General features: G+C 35.9%; 1 protein-coding gene and 1 long non-coding RNA gene across 2 annotated transcripts in view; both read left to right on the top strand.

Annotated features, from left to right (window-relative positions):
* LOC134481485 (uncharacterized) overlaps positions 1 to 10702 on the top strand; it is a 42032-nt gene extending 31330 nt beyond the window's left edge. The window contains exon 2 of the long non-coding RNA XR_010056986.1: positions 997 to 10702. This is a non-coding gene — a long non-coding RNA (uncharacterized LOC134481485). The remainder of the gene's footprint in view (positions 1 to 996) is intronic.
* Dpp10 (dipeptidyl peptidase like 10) overlaps positions 1 to 14152 on the top strand; it is a 1676457-nt gene that overhangs the window by 238264 nt on the left and 1424041 nt on the right. The gene's annotated exons all lie outside the window — the stretch shown is intronic.

Below are 14152 nucleotides of genomic sequence, written 5' to 3'. Positions count from 1 at the left end.
GTCTAGTTACTGATTTTGGTGGGACTGCTTCAATTTTCACTCTGTTTAGTTTGATGTTAGCTACTTGTTTACTGTATATGGCTTTTATTATGTTTAGGTATGGGCCTTGAGTTCCTGATCTTTCCAAGACTTTTACCATGGAGGGGTGTTGAATTTTGTCAAATGTTTCCTCAGCATCTAATGAGATGACCAAGTGATTTTTTTCATTCAGTTTGTTTATGTAGTTGAATATGTTTATGGATTTCCATATATCGAACCATCCTTGCATCCCTGCGGTGAAGCCTACTTAATCATGATGAATTTGAATTTAATGATTTGGATTCATTTTGCGAGAATTTTATTAAGTACTTTTGCATTGATGTCCATGAGGGAAATTGGTCTGAAGTTCTCTTTCTTTGTAGGGTCTTTGTGTGGTTTAGGTATAAGCATAATTGTGTCTTCATAGAATGAACTGGGTAGTTCCTTCTGTTTCTATTTTGTGGGATAGTTTGAAGAGTACTAGTATTAGGTCTTCTTTGAAGGTCTGATAGAATTCTGCAGTAAACCAATTTGGCCTGGGCTTTTTTGGTTGGGGGATTTTTAATGACTGCTTCTTTTTTTTAGGAGTCATGGAACTGTTTAGATGGTTTATCTGATTCTGATTTAACTTTGGTACCTGGTATCTGTCTGGAAAATTAAAGAGCAATTTGCAAACTCATTTGAAAAAGCAAAAATCCCAGGATAGTGAAATCTATTCTCAACAATAAAAAAAAAAAATTCTGGGGTTATCACCATCCCTGACCACAAGCTGTATTACAGAGTAATCATGGTAAAAATGGCATGGTATTAGGCACGGAGACAGACAGATAGATCAATGGGATAGAATTGAAGATCCAGAAATGAACCCACACACCTATAGTCTCTTGATATTTGACAAAAGAGCTAAAACTATCCAATGGAAAAAAGACAATATTCTCAGCAAGTGGTGCTGGTTAAACTGGCGGTCAGCATGTAGAGGAATGGAAATTAACTCATTCTTATCTCCTTGTGTAAAGCACAAGTCCAAGTGGATCATTAACCTCCACATAAAATCAGATACACTGAAACTAATAGAAGAGAAAGTAGGGAAGAACCTGGAACACATGGGCACAGGAGAAAATTTCCTGAACAGAACACCAATGGCTTATGTTATAAGATCAAGAATCAACAATTAGGACCTTGTAAAATTGTTATGGGAGAGGAGGGAAAAGGGAGGGATAACACTTGAAATGTAAATACATATAATATCAAAGAAAAATAAAATAATAAAAATCTGAGAAACTGTTCCATTCTCTTTGTCATAGAGAAGAAAGAACTTCAAGCAATAATTCCTACGAAAGGTTTGAAATTGAAGGAAAATTTTCAGCCACTATTTCTCACCTTTGTGATATTTTTGTGGTCTGGTTACAAAGTTGATAGTAAGAGATCATTTATGACTTGCTATTCTATACTTTTTTCTGACATCTATCATAAACATTTTCCACAGTTCAGCATATTCCCCCCATTAACATTTTAATGAGTACACATTGCTCCATCCCAAGGACAGATCTTATTAATTAACCTTATCACTGCAGAACATTTAGAGCAGTTGTTCGTTCATTCATTCATTCATTCATTCATTCATTCATTTTTTTGCTGTTATAATCTTTTTCTTATTCAAGGAATACATGCTATTTTTTAAAAAAATCTTTAAAATAATTGAGAAATTATTTTGTAATGTGGCCACAGTAGAATGTGGTAACTTTGATATCTGGGTGTAAAATGTATTGTCAAACACTGTCTACCAATTAAGTTAAATATTTGTCAAATAGGATATAAAGAAGAACAAAAACATTAAAAACCAGCTTCCAAAAGAATAAAAATATCTGGGGATTTTTGAAACTTTGATTTGAATTTAGAATTGGTGACAAGATCTCTCTGATCTCAAGACACAGATAGTGATACCAGTTAGCATGTGAGTTATTTTTCTCTGACAGTTAATGAATTAAAAGATGAGAAAAGGTCTCAGTGCAAAGCAATGGAGAGAAATTTATCAGCACTATAAGCTTCTGAGTTAGAGAAAGGACCTTCTGGTCCGCGTTGACTCCAACACTCAGAGGCAGTTTGGATTTTTGTTTGGGTTTAGAGTGGCCCACTCAGGAATTCCTCTGTCCTTTCATTGATTTAAAAGGGGTCTAAGTGCCTCTTCTTGTAGTAGTGACTGCCACAGACTCTGTCCGTGAGTGCTGGGGAACACTAAATCTGCTCTTTGTGCTATAACAGGTTCAAGAGGATCCACTGCATTCGAGGGTAAATGCCCTATGTTTTGGAGAAATGAAATTTTATTGCTGGAAATAAAATGTCTAACCACAAATTGATGCTTTTTGCCTATTATTTGGAGCAAAGGTCATAAAAGTCCTCCAACTGGGATTTTTCTTTCCTATTTTCACATCCTCATGGCACAGAAATTCTAAATAGTAGCAAGAGCTAGACACATTATTGAAACATATGAGGCAGAAGAAATTGAATATTAAAATGACATGATCCCTATGTATCCAGTTTTTCTTGTATCAACTTCTTTGCATGTTTCTCAAGAGGATGCTAAGAGATGGATTCAGTAGATGATACAATCTCTGCAGACTTTATGGGCATCCAATTACACTGTGGCACCCCTTCACCATCATCCTATATATTTCACTGTTCGTCTGAGCATCCTTTGCAGCTCAGTTGGTTACATGCAGAGCTTTATCTCAAGAGAGGGGGATCTCAGTTGCAGAGTTCAAGATGAGAGAAGACTTGTTACTAAGATCAAACAAGTTGTTAAAGGCCAGGTTAATGACTAAGGTTGGCAAAAGACTTTGCAAAAGAAAATTACTAGCTAATTAGCATAGCTGTCTCTATCCTTACCACTTCTTCATTTCTCATTGAAGTCACTGAAAATCTGAATGAAATCATATTCAGCCAAAAACGAAGATAATTAGTTATGTTTCCTGCTTGGAACATGACTGTGTCCTACCCACTTAAATCCCAGTAGGGATTATCTTTGGTGGAAAAGTTCCTGAAAAATGTCACTGCATAATTCAAAATACTGCCCTTTGTTTAGGTTTACAAAAAAATCATTCTGTGAGGAATTAAATCTCTATCATATATCCAACCTTTGGGCATTTTGACATGATATTGTCATCTGCAAAGTCCTTGATAGGAATCACACAATAAAGTTACATAGAAAACTCAGAAAACCAAACCAAACCAAACCAAATCTCCTCTACTGTTTTCAGTAAATTCATGATTCTCATTGGGTCAGACTCATAGCTACTCTATTATTGATGTAATCTATAAGCTACAAATCGGACACACCAGCTTTAAAATATCTCGTTCTACAGTCTTAGTGTTTATAAAAATTGGCCTTGTCATTTCTCAAACCATAGTTAATTATCTAGTCTAGTCCAAATTTTGCTGCAGAATGTGAGTTTCAGCTGTTGCAAACCTACCTTAAAATATCCAAGATACACCATAATAATGTGTCTTTCTCTGAATTTAAATGATAATAGTGAAGACCAAATGTTAAAAGTGAATTTTAGAACCATATTAAAACTTATCTCTCCAAGATACACCTGCATTGGTAAGGAAAAACATGAGGATTTAAGAATGATGTGCTTTGGATATGTGTCTGAATACCTGATAACTGTTTTGGAATGTGTGACCTAGCTTACAGATAATAGCAAAAAGGGTTAGAGAGATTGCCAGACTGTCTGCCCTAGATCTGGTCATATTCTTCTCAGATATGAGCTATCCTCTGCTAGTATTCTCCTGATGCCTTGAGCCATTTCCTTCTATGCCTTCCCTGTAACTGGATCCCTCAAACCAAATTAAACCAATCTAGGAAAAGCAATGCTATGTGTTTACCTACTAGTTTCCCCTAGATTTTATGCAGATTTACAAAAAGTGTATGACATTAAAATAAAGGTAGAATACAGGAAGAGAATAGGTGGTAAAAGAAAAGGTAGAGTTTGGCCAGTGCATGACCAGCATACAATTTATATCTGTATAACAACTTAAAATATATCTTTATCAGGCAATGGTGGTGCATGGTATTAGCACTCAAGAGGCAGAGGCAAGTGAATCTCATTGAGTTTGAGGCCATGTTGGTCTACAGAGTGAGTTCCATGTCTGCTAGGGATATATATATATATCCCCTCTCAAGAATCCCCTAATTAATTAATTAACTAATAAATTAATTAGGTAAATAAAAATTTGAAAGTCTCTCCAGTTATTACCTAGGAATGTTCTCTATCCCTTTACTTGCATTAGCCACAAGCATTTACTAGGAGAAAAGTCAGTTTTCTAAGTACAAGGCTTGCCTTGGGTAGTGATTTTGTTATTTTAAAATAAGTTGGACACTTCAATTACTCCAGCTGTGATTGAATTATGAGTTTTCTTTAAAAGTAATTTTACTGGAGAAACATTTATTATCTGAGAGTTATCAGAAAGTTCACCACTTTTTCTTATAATGTCTAAATATTTCTATATTATCAGAAAAATAGATTGGTCACATTCTATACCCATGTGTTTATTTCTTTCTCATCTAAAATAAACTATATGTCTCAAAATACTTTCTCTCTCAACTTTACTATACACTTCTTTCCAGAGCAAGAGATAATTTTAAGACTAACACAATTATTAACATTTTTATATCATAGTGATATTCAAAACTACCCAAATGTACTACTGCATCCATAGCTAGAGTTTATTTATCAATTAACATCCCACCTGGCTTAAATGTTTGTAACCATGTTTTTTTCTATCCCTCTTTTACTCCAGGATATCCCCTCCATTGCTTTTGTCTATGGGAACCTTGGAAAGGAGCTGTGTTTTCAGAGACTGATAGACTGATTAAACTGCAATGATATGGAGAGATTGGATGATTGGTTCAGAGACTAATTGCCATATCTTGAGTTAGCTTAAGTTCCTTAATAGCCATTCCTTACCCACTTCTATTTCAGAATTAACATCCTATGCCTAATAGATCAAAACCTTCCAGAATCTATAACTTAGCAGATCACTAGTTTCCCCCAACTCAAAAGCTAAATATGTCATCTGATAGCATCTTAGAAAAAGAAAAGCTTCTTCTATCTTGCTGAGATTGTCTCTCTAATATTTACAACATTGAAAAGTGTCATAATTTATGGCTTTCTTTGTCCCATTACTATAGAATCTTCATAAAACAGCTTCCCAGTCTAAATATGGAATTTGGGGTGACCTAAATCTATATTAACAGGCCATGAACACTCAAATTTTACTCTAGGATAAATTATTATATATTTGTATTGAGCTGAGAACTGTGTTGTTTGTGTTGATCCTCTAATGACTACATCTCTTTTCCATGGGTAATGAGTTTTTTGTTTTGTTTTGTTTTGTTTTGTTTTGTTTTTTACTTGATCATAGGCAACTCAACAGTGTCTACACCACTGGAGAAAAGTGGAAGATTGTTATTCATTGCCTAGTAGCCTCCAAGTGCATACAGTTCCACAGACAGGAATCAGGCATGATCCCCCTCCTGGCCTGTGCTGGATGATTAGATGGCCCAATCTTGTGTAGGTCTTGCAGGTATACAGTCAGTGTGCTATATTCTATACCTCTTCGTTGCTTGTTCATTCAATGAAGACTCCAGATATTATTTCTACAAAACCTCTCACAATCTACAGTTTTTACATTTTGGCCTTCTTAATGTTTAACATTTTCCTTTATTCTGTATACTTACTATAAGGTGAAATCATTTCATTTGAGGCTAATACTTTCTGCCTTTCATGCGATATCAGATCACTCTGACATGAAAGATCTGAACATGTACACTTGTCTGATAGTGTGTTACTTTTGTACCTTCCCTTTATAATTATGAGAAATCTTCATGAGTACTCTGCACCTCAGCTGCTTTTCCACTAATAGATTTTCACATTCATTAGCAACTTGGCCCTTAAAAATTAAAGTCATGCAAGCTTGCAAAGTGGCCATGTATTCTTCCTTTTGTATTTATTACACAAATACTCTAGAAGGAAAATTTTTTTCTCACTCTCTTTTTCTTTTGTTAGAACATAATTACAAACCAAGATAGTAGAAGGGACTTTTTTATTGTGTGTGTGTGTGTGTGGGCAGTGCAAGCACATGTGTCTGTGCATACACATGAAGGCAAGGGAAGATCCTTATGATTTCTAAGATGCTATCTACCTTGTTTTTTGAGACAAGGTCTATAATTGGCCTGTAACACTGTCCTTGTGATAGTCGGGCTGACCAGCAAGTACATGATATTCATTTGCCTTCCTTCCTCTCCATAAATGGCATTATAAGCACTCACTACCTCACCCAACTTTCATACATGTGTTCTTGGGATCAAATTCAAGCCCTAGTGCTTGCAAGGCTAACTCAGCCATTTTTGAAATGGTCCAGGGTTCTTTCCACAGGAAACAGGATTTAGACATCAAAAGCTTGGGGCTAGAGAGATGCCTCAGTAGTTAAGAGTACTGAATTCTCTTCCAGAGGTCTTGAGTTCAAATTTCAGCAACCACATGGTGGCTCACAACCATTTGTAATGAGATCTGATGCTCTTGTCTGGTGTGTCTGAAGATAGCTACAGTGTACTTATATATAATAAATGCATCTTAAAAGATAAAAAATGAAATCAAAAGCTCATGATTGAGTGTGCTCAAAGAAATTGAGTCTGGTGTGCTTCCCCCCATCCCAGACAAGCAAATATCATTGCAATGAGTCACTTATCTTGTTCAAGGTTTCTAGTTTATGAAGCAATATAAATACTGGGCCATTTGTGGAACTGGTTTCAGATTTCCTGCTGTGCCAGAGTCATGGTGATCCTGCAGTTCTAGTTCTGCAGGACAGGCTACTTCATGCTCTTCAGCATAGATATTGTGAGGGACTAATTCAAATTGCTGGATCTGGGCCCAAATTGTAGCTGAACTTTGTCAGCAGGCAGTAGGGGTGGGATTGGATCAGGGGTGAGGGGAATACAAACTCTGGTCCCCTGCAGGAGCAGTACATAGCTTTAACCACTGTATTACATTGGGAATTTTGGCTTTTAACTATCACTGTTAACTTATGTGAATGGATTATATTTTTCTCCATTCTAGTTGATTTAATTTGTATATTATGGTTAATTTTATTGAGATTAATTTAGATAAGCATTGTCTTTAGAGGTATATTATATATGAATATATATGGATATGTTTCAAAAGATAGTCCCAATAATATAAAATAAATATTATGTTCAATATGTATTTAAAAGAATTACTGTATTTTCAACAAGATTTATTTTCAATTATGTTTATATCTAAGGCCTGGTATGTGTGCATGAGGGCAGATACCTTTGCAGGCTAGAGCACTGAATCCCTGGAGCTGGGTTACTGGTGTTTATGAACAGCCCAGTATGTGTATAAGAAACTAAACTCAGATACTCTAAAGGAACAGCAGTGCTCTTAATCACTAGATTCCAGTATTAACTTATTTTGTTACTTTGTTAAATTAAATTTATTTCTACTTGTCTTCCTCTCATCCATCCTGTTTCCTTCCCTTATGTGATTCTGTTTCTTTTTAGTCTTCCTTCAGTCATTCAGAGACAGGAAACATTTATTTTTAAATCTACCGAACTACAGTGTGTTGGTTCCTTGTTTAAACTTGGAGATGAGGAGGCCATAGGTACCCCTGAAGTTGCTACTGCAGAATCAGTCCAAGACCCTGGAGAAAACAAAATATAAAAACTATGGAATCAGTAGGTTTTGTTCTCTAAGGCCTTTGAAGAAAATCATTTAATGTCCTGGTGCTTTTTCCCCCTCAGTTATGAATTAGGGATAAAAACACCCACTTCACAAAACTGTAGCCAGAAAAGAAGGTAGTTTGTGCAGAATAAGTCACAGATTGCTAGCTACATTGCAATTGCTGACTGTGTGTTACCCATTATCGTAAGTACTAAAATTATAGTGATCAAAAAAAAGGACTTAAATCATTCTATTTGTGTGCGATTGAGTTGATTCTATTTAATACAATTATAATTTCCAAAGAATTGGTTAACTTAAATCACTAGCCATAAGAAAGTAAGTGAGCCTTGGCAGGGTCACTTATGGCTCCCAAAGGGCTGTGGTAACATACTTATTACTGCTTTTTAAATGTGTTTTTAGTTTCTAATTGAATATTTAATTGTATTATTTAGTTTGTTCATGTTTAGTTTCTTGAGGTCTTTATATATTTTGAATATTAGCCCTATGTCAGATGTGGAGTTGGCAAAGATATTTTTCCAGTCTGTATGCTGCCATTTAGTCCTATTGGTAGTATCCTTTACTCTGTGAAAGCCTTTTAGTTTTATGAGGTCTCATTTAGTAATTGTTGATCTTACTACCTGAGCTGTTGTTTGTCCTGTTCAGGAAATTATCTTCTGTGCCAATTCATTCAAGACTATTCTCCCCATGCTCTTCCATCAGAAGAGATAGTATACCTGTTTTATGTTGAGGTCTTTGAATTACTTGGACTTGAATTTTGTGCAGGGAGATACATATGGATTCATTTTCATTCATCTATATGCAGACATCCAGTTAGACCAGCACCATTTGCTGCAAAGGCTTTTGTTTTTCAATTGAAAATTACTAACTTCTTTATCAAAAAATCAGATGTTCATGGTGTGTGATTTCATGTCTTGAAATTCAGTTTGATTTGATTGATCAATGTGTGTTTTTATGTTAATCTCCAGTCATTTTTATTAGTGAAGCTGTATAGCACAGCTCGAGGTCAGGGGTGATCATTCGCTCAGGTCTTTTACTATAGATCATTGTTTTCGCTCTCCTGGGTTTTTGTTTGTTTGTTTGTTTGTTTGTTTGTCTATATGAATTTGGGTATTGTTCTATCAAGATCTGTAAAGAATTGTTTTGGAAATTTGATGGGGATTGTGGTGAATATGTAGATTGCTTTTTGTAGGATAGCCATTTTCACTATGTTTATCCTATCAATCTTTGATCATGGCAAATCTTTCCATCTTTTGATATCTCTTTTAATTTCCTTCTTCAACACTTGAAGTTCCTGTCATATTTCTCTTTCACTCATTTGGTTATAGCTGCCCCAAGATATTTTATATTATTTGTGGCTATTGTGAACGATGTCACCATGATTCTTTCTCAGCTGGCTTGTCATTTGTATATAGGAGAGCTACTGATTTTTCAATCTTGTATCCTACAACTTCACTGAACTTATTAGCTGTAGGAGTTTTCTGGTAGAAATCTAACATGTATACTATCATATCATTTGCAAATAGCAACTCTTTGAATTCTTCCATTCCAATTTTTCTCCTTGATATCCTTTAGTTATTTTATCATTTTAGCTAGAACTTCAAGTACTATATTGAAGAGATAGGAAGAGAGTTGACAACTTTGTCTTTACTGGCATTTCTGTAAGTTTCTCTCCATTGAATTTAATGTTGGCTGTAGGCTTGCTTAAAATTGCCTTTGTTACATTTAGATATGTCTCTTGTATCCTTGATCTCTCCAAGACTTTTATCATGAAGAGGTGTTAGATTTTGTCAAAGATTTTTTTCAGCATCTCATGAGATGATCTCATTTTTTTCAGTTTATATGGTGAATTACATTGGCAGATTTTCATATATTGAACCATACCAGCATCTCTGAGGTAAAGTGGACTTGATAATTGTGTATGATCTTTTAAATGTGTTTTTGGATTCAGTTTACAGTATTCTATTGCATCTTTTGTATCAATGTTCATAAGGAGAATCAGCATGTTTCTTTCTTTGTTGAATCTTTATGTGGTTTGGGTGTCAGGGAGAGGGTGACCTCATAGAATGAGTTTGGCAATGTTCCCTCTGTTTCTATTTTGTGGAGTAATTTGAGAACTATTATATAGAATTAGGTCTTCTTTGACAGTCTGGTATAGATCGAAACAGAATTCTCATCAGAGGAATCTCAAGTGACCAGGAAACAGGTAAAGAAATGTTCAACATCTTTATCCATCAGAAAAATGTAAACCAAAATATCTTTCAGATTTCAAATCATACCTGTCAGAATGCCTAGATCCAAAACACCAATGATAGCTTATGCTGCCAAGGGTATGGAGCAAAAGAAACATTCCTCTCCCATTGGTGGGACTGCAAACTTGTACAGACACTTTGGAACTCAATATGTCAGTTTCTAAAAAAATTGGAAATTGAGCTACATCAAGACCCAGCTATTCCACTCTTGAGCATATAACAAAAGGACACTTCATCCTATCCCAGGGATATGCACTCAGTTTTGTTCATAATAACTATATATATATCATAGCCAGAAACTAAAACAACCAAGATTTCCCTCAACTGAAGAATGGATTAAGAATATGTGGCACATTTGCACAATGGAGTATCACTCAGCTGTTATAAGCAAGAACGTCATGATATTTTCCAGCAAATAGATAGAACTAGAAAACACCATCCTGACTGAAGTAATCCAGATCCAGAAAGACAAACACGGTATGTACTCACTTATAAATGGATATTAGTGGTAAAAGTAAAATGCAATCTTGCTGCAGTCCACAGACCCAGAGAGGCTAAGCAAGCTTTAGAGCTTGAAGGAGTGGTACAAGGTTATCCCAGAAAAGGGGAAATAAAATAGATTTTGCAGGTGGACTGGAGACTGGTGGGGTTGGGAACAGGAAAGATCAGACAGAGAGGAGAAAGAGAGAAAATATGGGGAGAAACAAATGAAATAGGATGGCTTGGTTGGTGAGGTTGAAATCTAATATAATGGAAAATCCATGGAATCTACAACAACAACCCTAGCAGAGATTCTTAGTAATGAGCAACGCAGAACCTGAACTGTCTGTTTTCTGTAGCCAGACAAGACCTGAAGTGCAAAGATTTTGACAGCAACCCAGTCCCAAAAACCTCTGACTTAGTGATTGTCCTGCTTGTAAAGTGTGTCCCAGGGCCAGAACAGAGGAGAATCATAACCAAAGATATCAGAGAGACTTCATCCAGGAACTGACGGGAACCGATGCAGAATCCCACAGGCAAGCATTAGTTGATGCTCAGAGGCATTATGCAAGATAGGGAGGAAGGATTGGAAGAACCAGATGGCTCAGGGATGCACCAGGATAACTTGGCCCAGGAATCAACTGACCAGAACTCATGGGTACTTGCAGAGATCAGGGAGCCTGTAGGAGTCCTCTGTATGGCTGAGTAGCTTGGTGTATATATGTGAATTCTAACAGTGTGAGCAGAGGCTGTCCCTGACTCCTTTGCCTACTTGTGGGACCTTTTTTCTCCTACTGGATTGCCTTGTCCAGCCTTTATATGATAGTATTTGTCTGGTATTATTGTAGCTTGTTATACTGTGTTTGGTTTGTGCTCCTCAGAGGCCTGTTTTTGTCTGAAAGAAGGAAGAGGGTGGATGTAGTGGAGAGAGGAGACACAGGGTAGAGTAAGACTGAGGGGAGGGAGAGAAATGCAATGCAATATGAGAAAAGAATAAAGAAATGTTAAGTGCTCTGTTTTGTTTTATTCTAGGTTTTTGTTTTTATTTTAAGAATTAATGAGTTTTATTAGGGTTAATTTCTCAAGATCATGGGTAAGGAGTTATTTACCGGAGCATGAGTAACTAACCAGTGGCTACACCAGCAATTAAACATATCTCTGGCTCCTTCAGCAACCACCAAATGCCCAAATATCCACAGGAAGAGATAGGGTCTCACCGGCTCCTCTCTGAGAGATGCATTGCTGGAGGTCCAGCATCCTCTGGATCCTGTGGAGCTAATCACTGCTGTTGTCCAGGTATATTAGGAGGAGAAGGAGAGCTGATTGGGGAGAGGAAAGGGATCAGCAGGAAGTGACATGCACAACGGGAGATAAAGGGATGAAAATGATCAAAATATATTACATACATGTAAAAAGATACCATAATGAAATGTGTTATATAATGTATGCTAGTGGAAAAAAATTAAAAGAAATTTTACACCTACCTGAAATCATGGAGAAACAGTTAAATAATTTCATGCTGAAGTGAATTGTGCCTTAAATTTAGTTTTGCTTTTTTCTGTGTTAGTTTAGTTTTTTCTTGTGTTTTATTTTTATGTAAATATAAGTTATGTTTCTTAAAATTTAAAATATTTTTTCAGCCTGTGTTTTACTCAAAGAAAGATGACCCATGCAGAGGTGGATTTTAATTTGTATAAACTGCTCTTAGTAGCATGGTCTAATTAAGATACCCATTAAATTCTTGTAATGCTAATTTAATTTGAAGGCAATTGTAATTGAGCTCCATTGAATTTCTTTGTACATAAAATTAGCCCAGTGGACATAAAATGGATGTAATAATTGGATATTGTTATCAGAAATATTATGTAAATGAAAAATCATGACTTCTGTCATGATAATTGATATGCCGTTTTGTGAATAAGGAACTCTGAGATTCCCAGATTTACTAATGTAATTCAAACGAAACTCTATATTTGAGACCGCTGTGACTTGAACTGAAGACAAAGGTCAAACAGTTTGATTCCCACATTAATAAATGCCTTGCCCAGACTTGGGAGAGGTTTTATACTGCTGAAAATTTTAATGATAGATTGAGTGTGGTAACTTAGGTAAAATTTCCATGTATTTCAATGTTAGATCTCTTAAAATTGCTCTTTAGGTCCTTAATGGTATTAATCCTCATGGTATTGGTGCATGTCTTTAATCACTTGGGACACAGACAGAGGCAGGAGGATCTCTGTGAGTTTGGGGCCAGCCTGATCTACAGAGCTAATTCCAGGACAGTCAGGGCTACAGCGAGAAACTATGTCTAGAAAAACTAAAATAATATTCATGATAAAACAACGGCACTTAGAAGGCTGGAGAGATGCTCGACTATTAAGAGCTTGCTGTTTTGCACAGCAGCTGAGTTTGGTTCTGGGTACCTGCTACCCTGGTGAGTCATTTACCATCTGTAACTCTAGCTCCAGGAGACCTGTGTCCTCTTTTGGCCTCCTCAGTCACCTGCATGTACAACCTCCAGCACACACACACACATGAACGTAAACTAAATAAAAATATTTCTGTAAAATATGCTGTGCTCATCAGAAAAGTCTATAAGATGATAAGCCTTCTGTATTTATACTCCATATGTACAAATATATGTATATATCAGAATTTAATTTACGTTCATGAATTGGAGGTTATTTTCTTTGAATTGACATTTTTTCTAATTTATTGTGAGAGTGGCTGTGGAGGTTAGACTGGATAGTCAGAGCTATCAAATTTTCAAAAAACTTTAACTCAACAGGGAAATTGGTCACGTGGAAAAGTGGAAGTTTCAGGTGCTGCCTTGGGTCCCAAATTTCTTCACAATGTTTCATTCTGCTCTTACTAAAATTTTGTATTTCAAACACAAATTATGTTATTAGCAAATCAGAGAGAGAGAGAGAGAGAGAGAGAGAGAGAGAGAGAGAGAGAGAGAGAAATAGCTACTTCAACCCCAAAGTCAAAAACAGAAGAGTAAATTGACTTGAATTTTCTTGAAATATCATTATGCCTCACTAAACAGAAAATTTTAGTATACATTTCCCAGTCTGTCAGAAAATATTAAAAAGTTGTATATCTAAAAGTTTATATGTAAATAAAATTATTACAGTGTACAGCAATAAGAATGCTCTTAAATAAAATTTGTATTCCTTTCATCCTCATCAGTTAATGACCTCATAAAATGCGTTGCTCGCTGAAACAATCTGGTGCTGTTTAATTGTCCTAAGGTAGCACGATTTTTTATCCATGATTGCTTTTGCTTCATTAGTATAAATGTCAACATGGTCCAAACATCAAAGAATCTTATGGTTATTATGAAAAGAGTTTTGACCTTGTAGAACATGAGAGTGTCTTCCCAATCCCCAGGGACCATCCAATCATTCTTTGAAAATGTTATAATAAATCAGCAAAGACAACATGGACAGAGAAAGCTGGGTTTATTCCTACTATGCCATCTGTTAAATGTGACTCTATAAAATTTAAGAATATCCCCCTGCCTGTTCTCACCATTCCTTTTTCCCCAGCCTGTCTGCACACCTCAATTACCCTAACATGGAGCAAAGAATATCTAAGTAAGAGGTTTGCAGCCTTGAGTTTGGATCTGAGCAGGTTGGC

The sequence above is a fragment of the Rattus norvegicus genome, chromosome 13, assembly GCF_036323735.1.
Source record: "Rattus norvegicus strain BN/NHsdMcwi chromosome 13, GRCr8, whole genome shotgun sequence".
Classification (NCBI taxonomy): Eukaryota; Metazoa; Chordata; class Mammalia; order Rodentia; family Muridae; genus Rattus; species Rattus norvegicus.
This window is presented reverse-complemented; position numbering and strand designations above follow the sequence as displayed.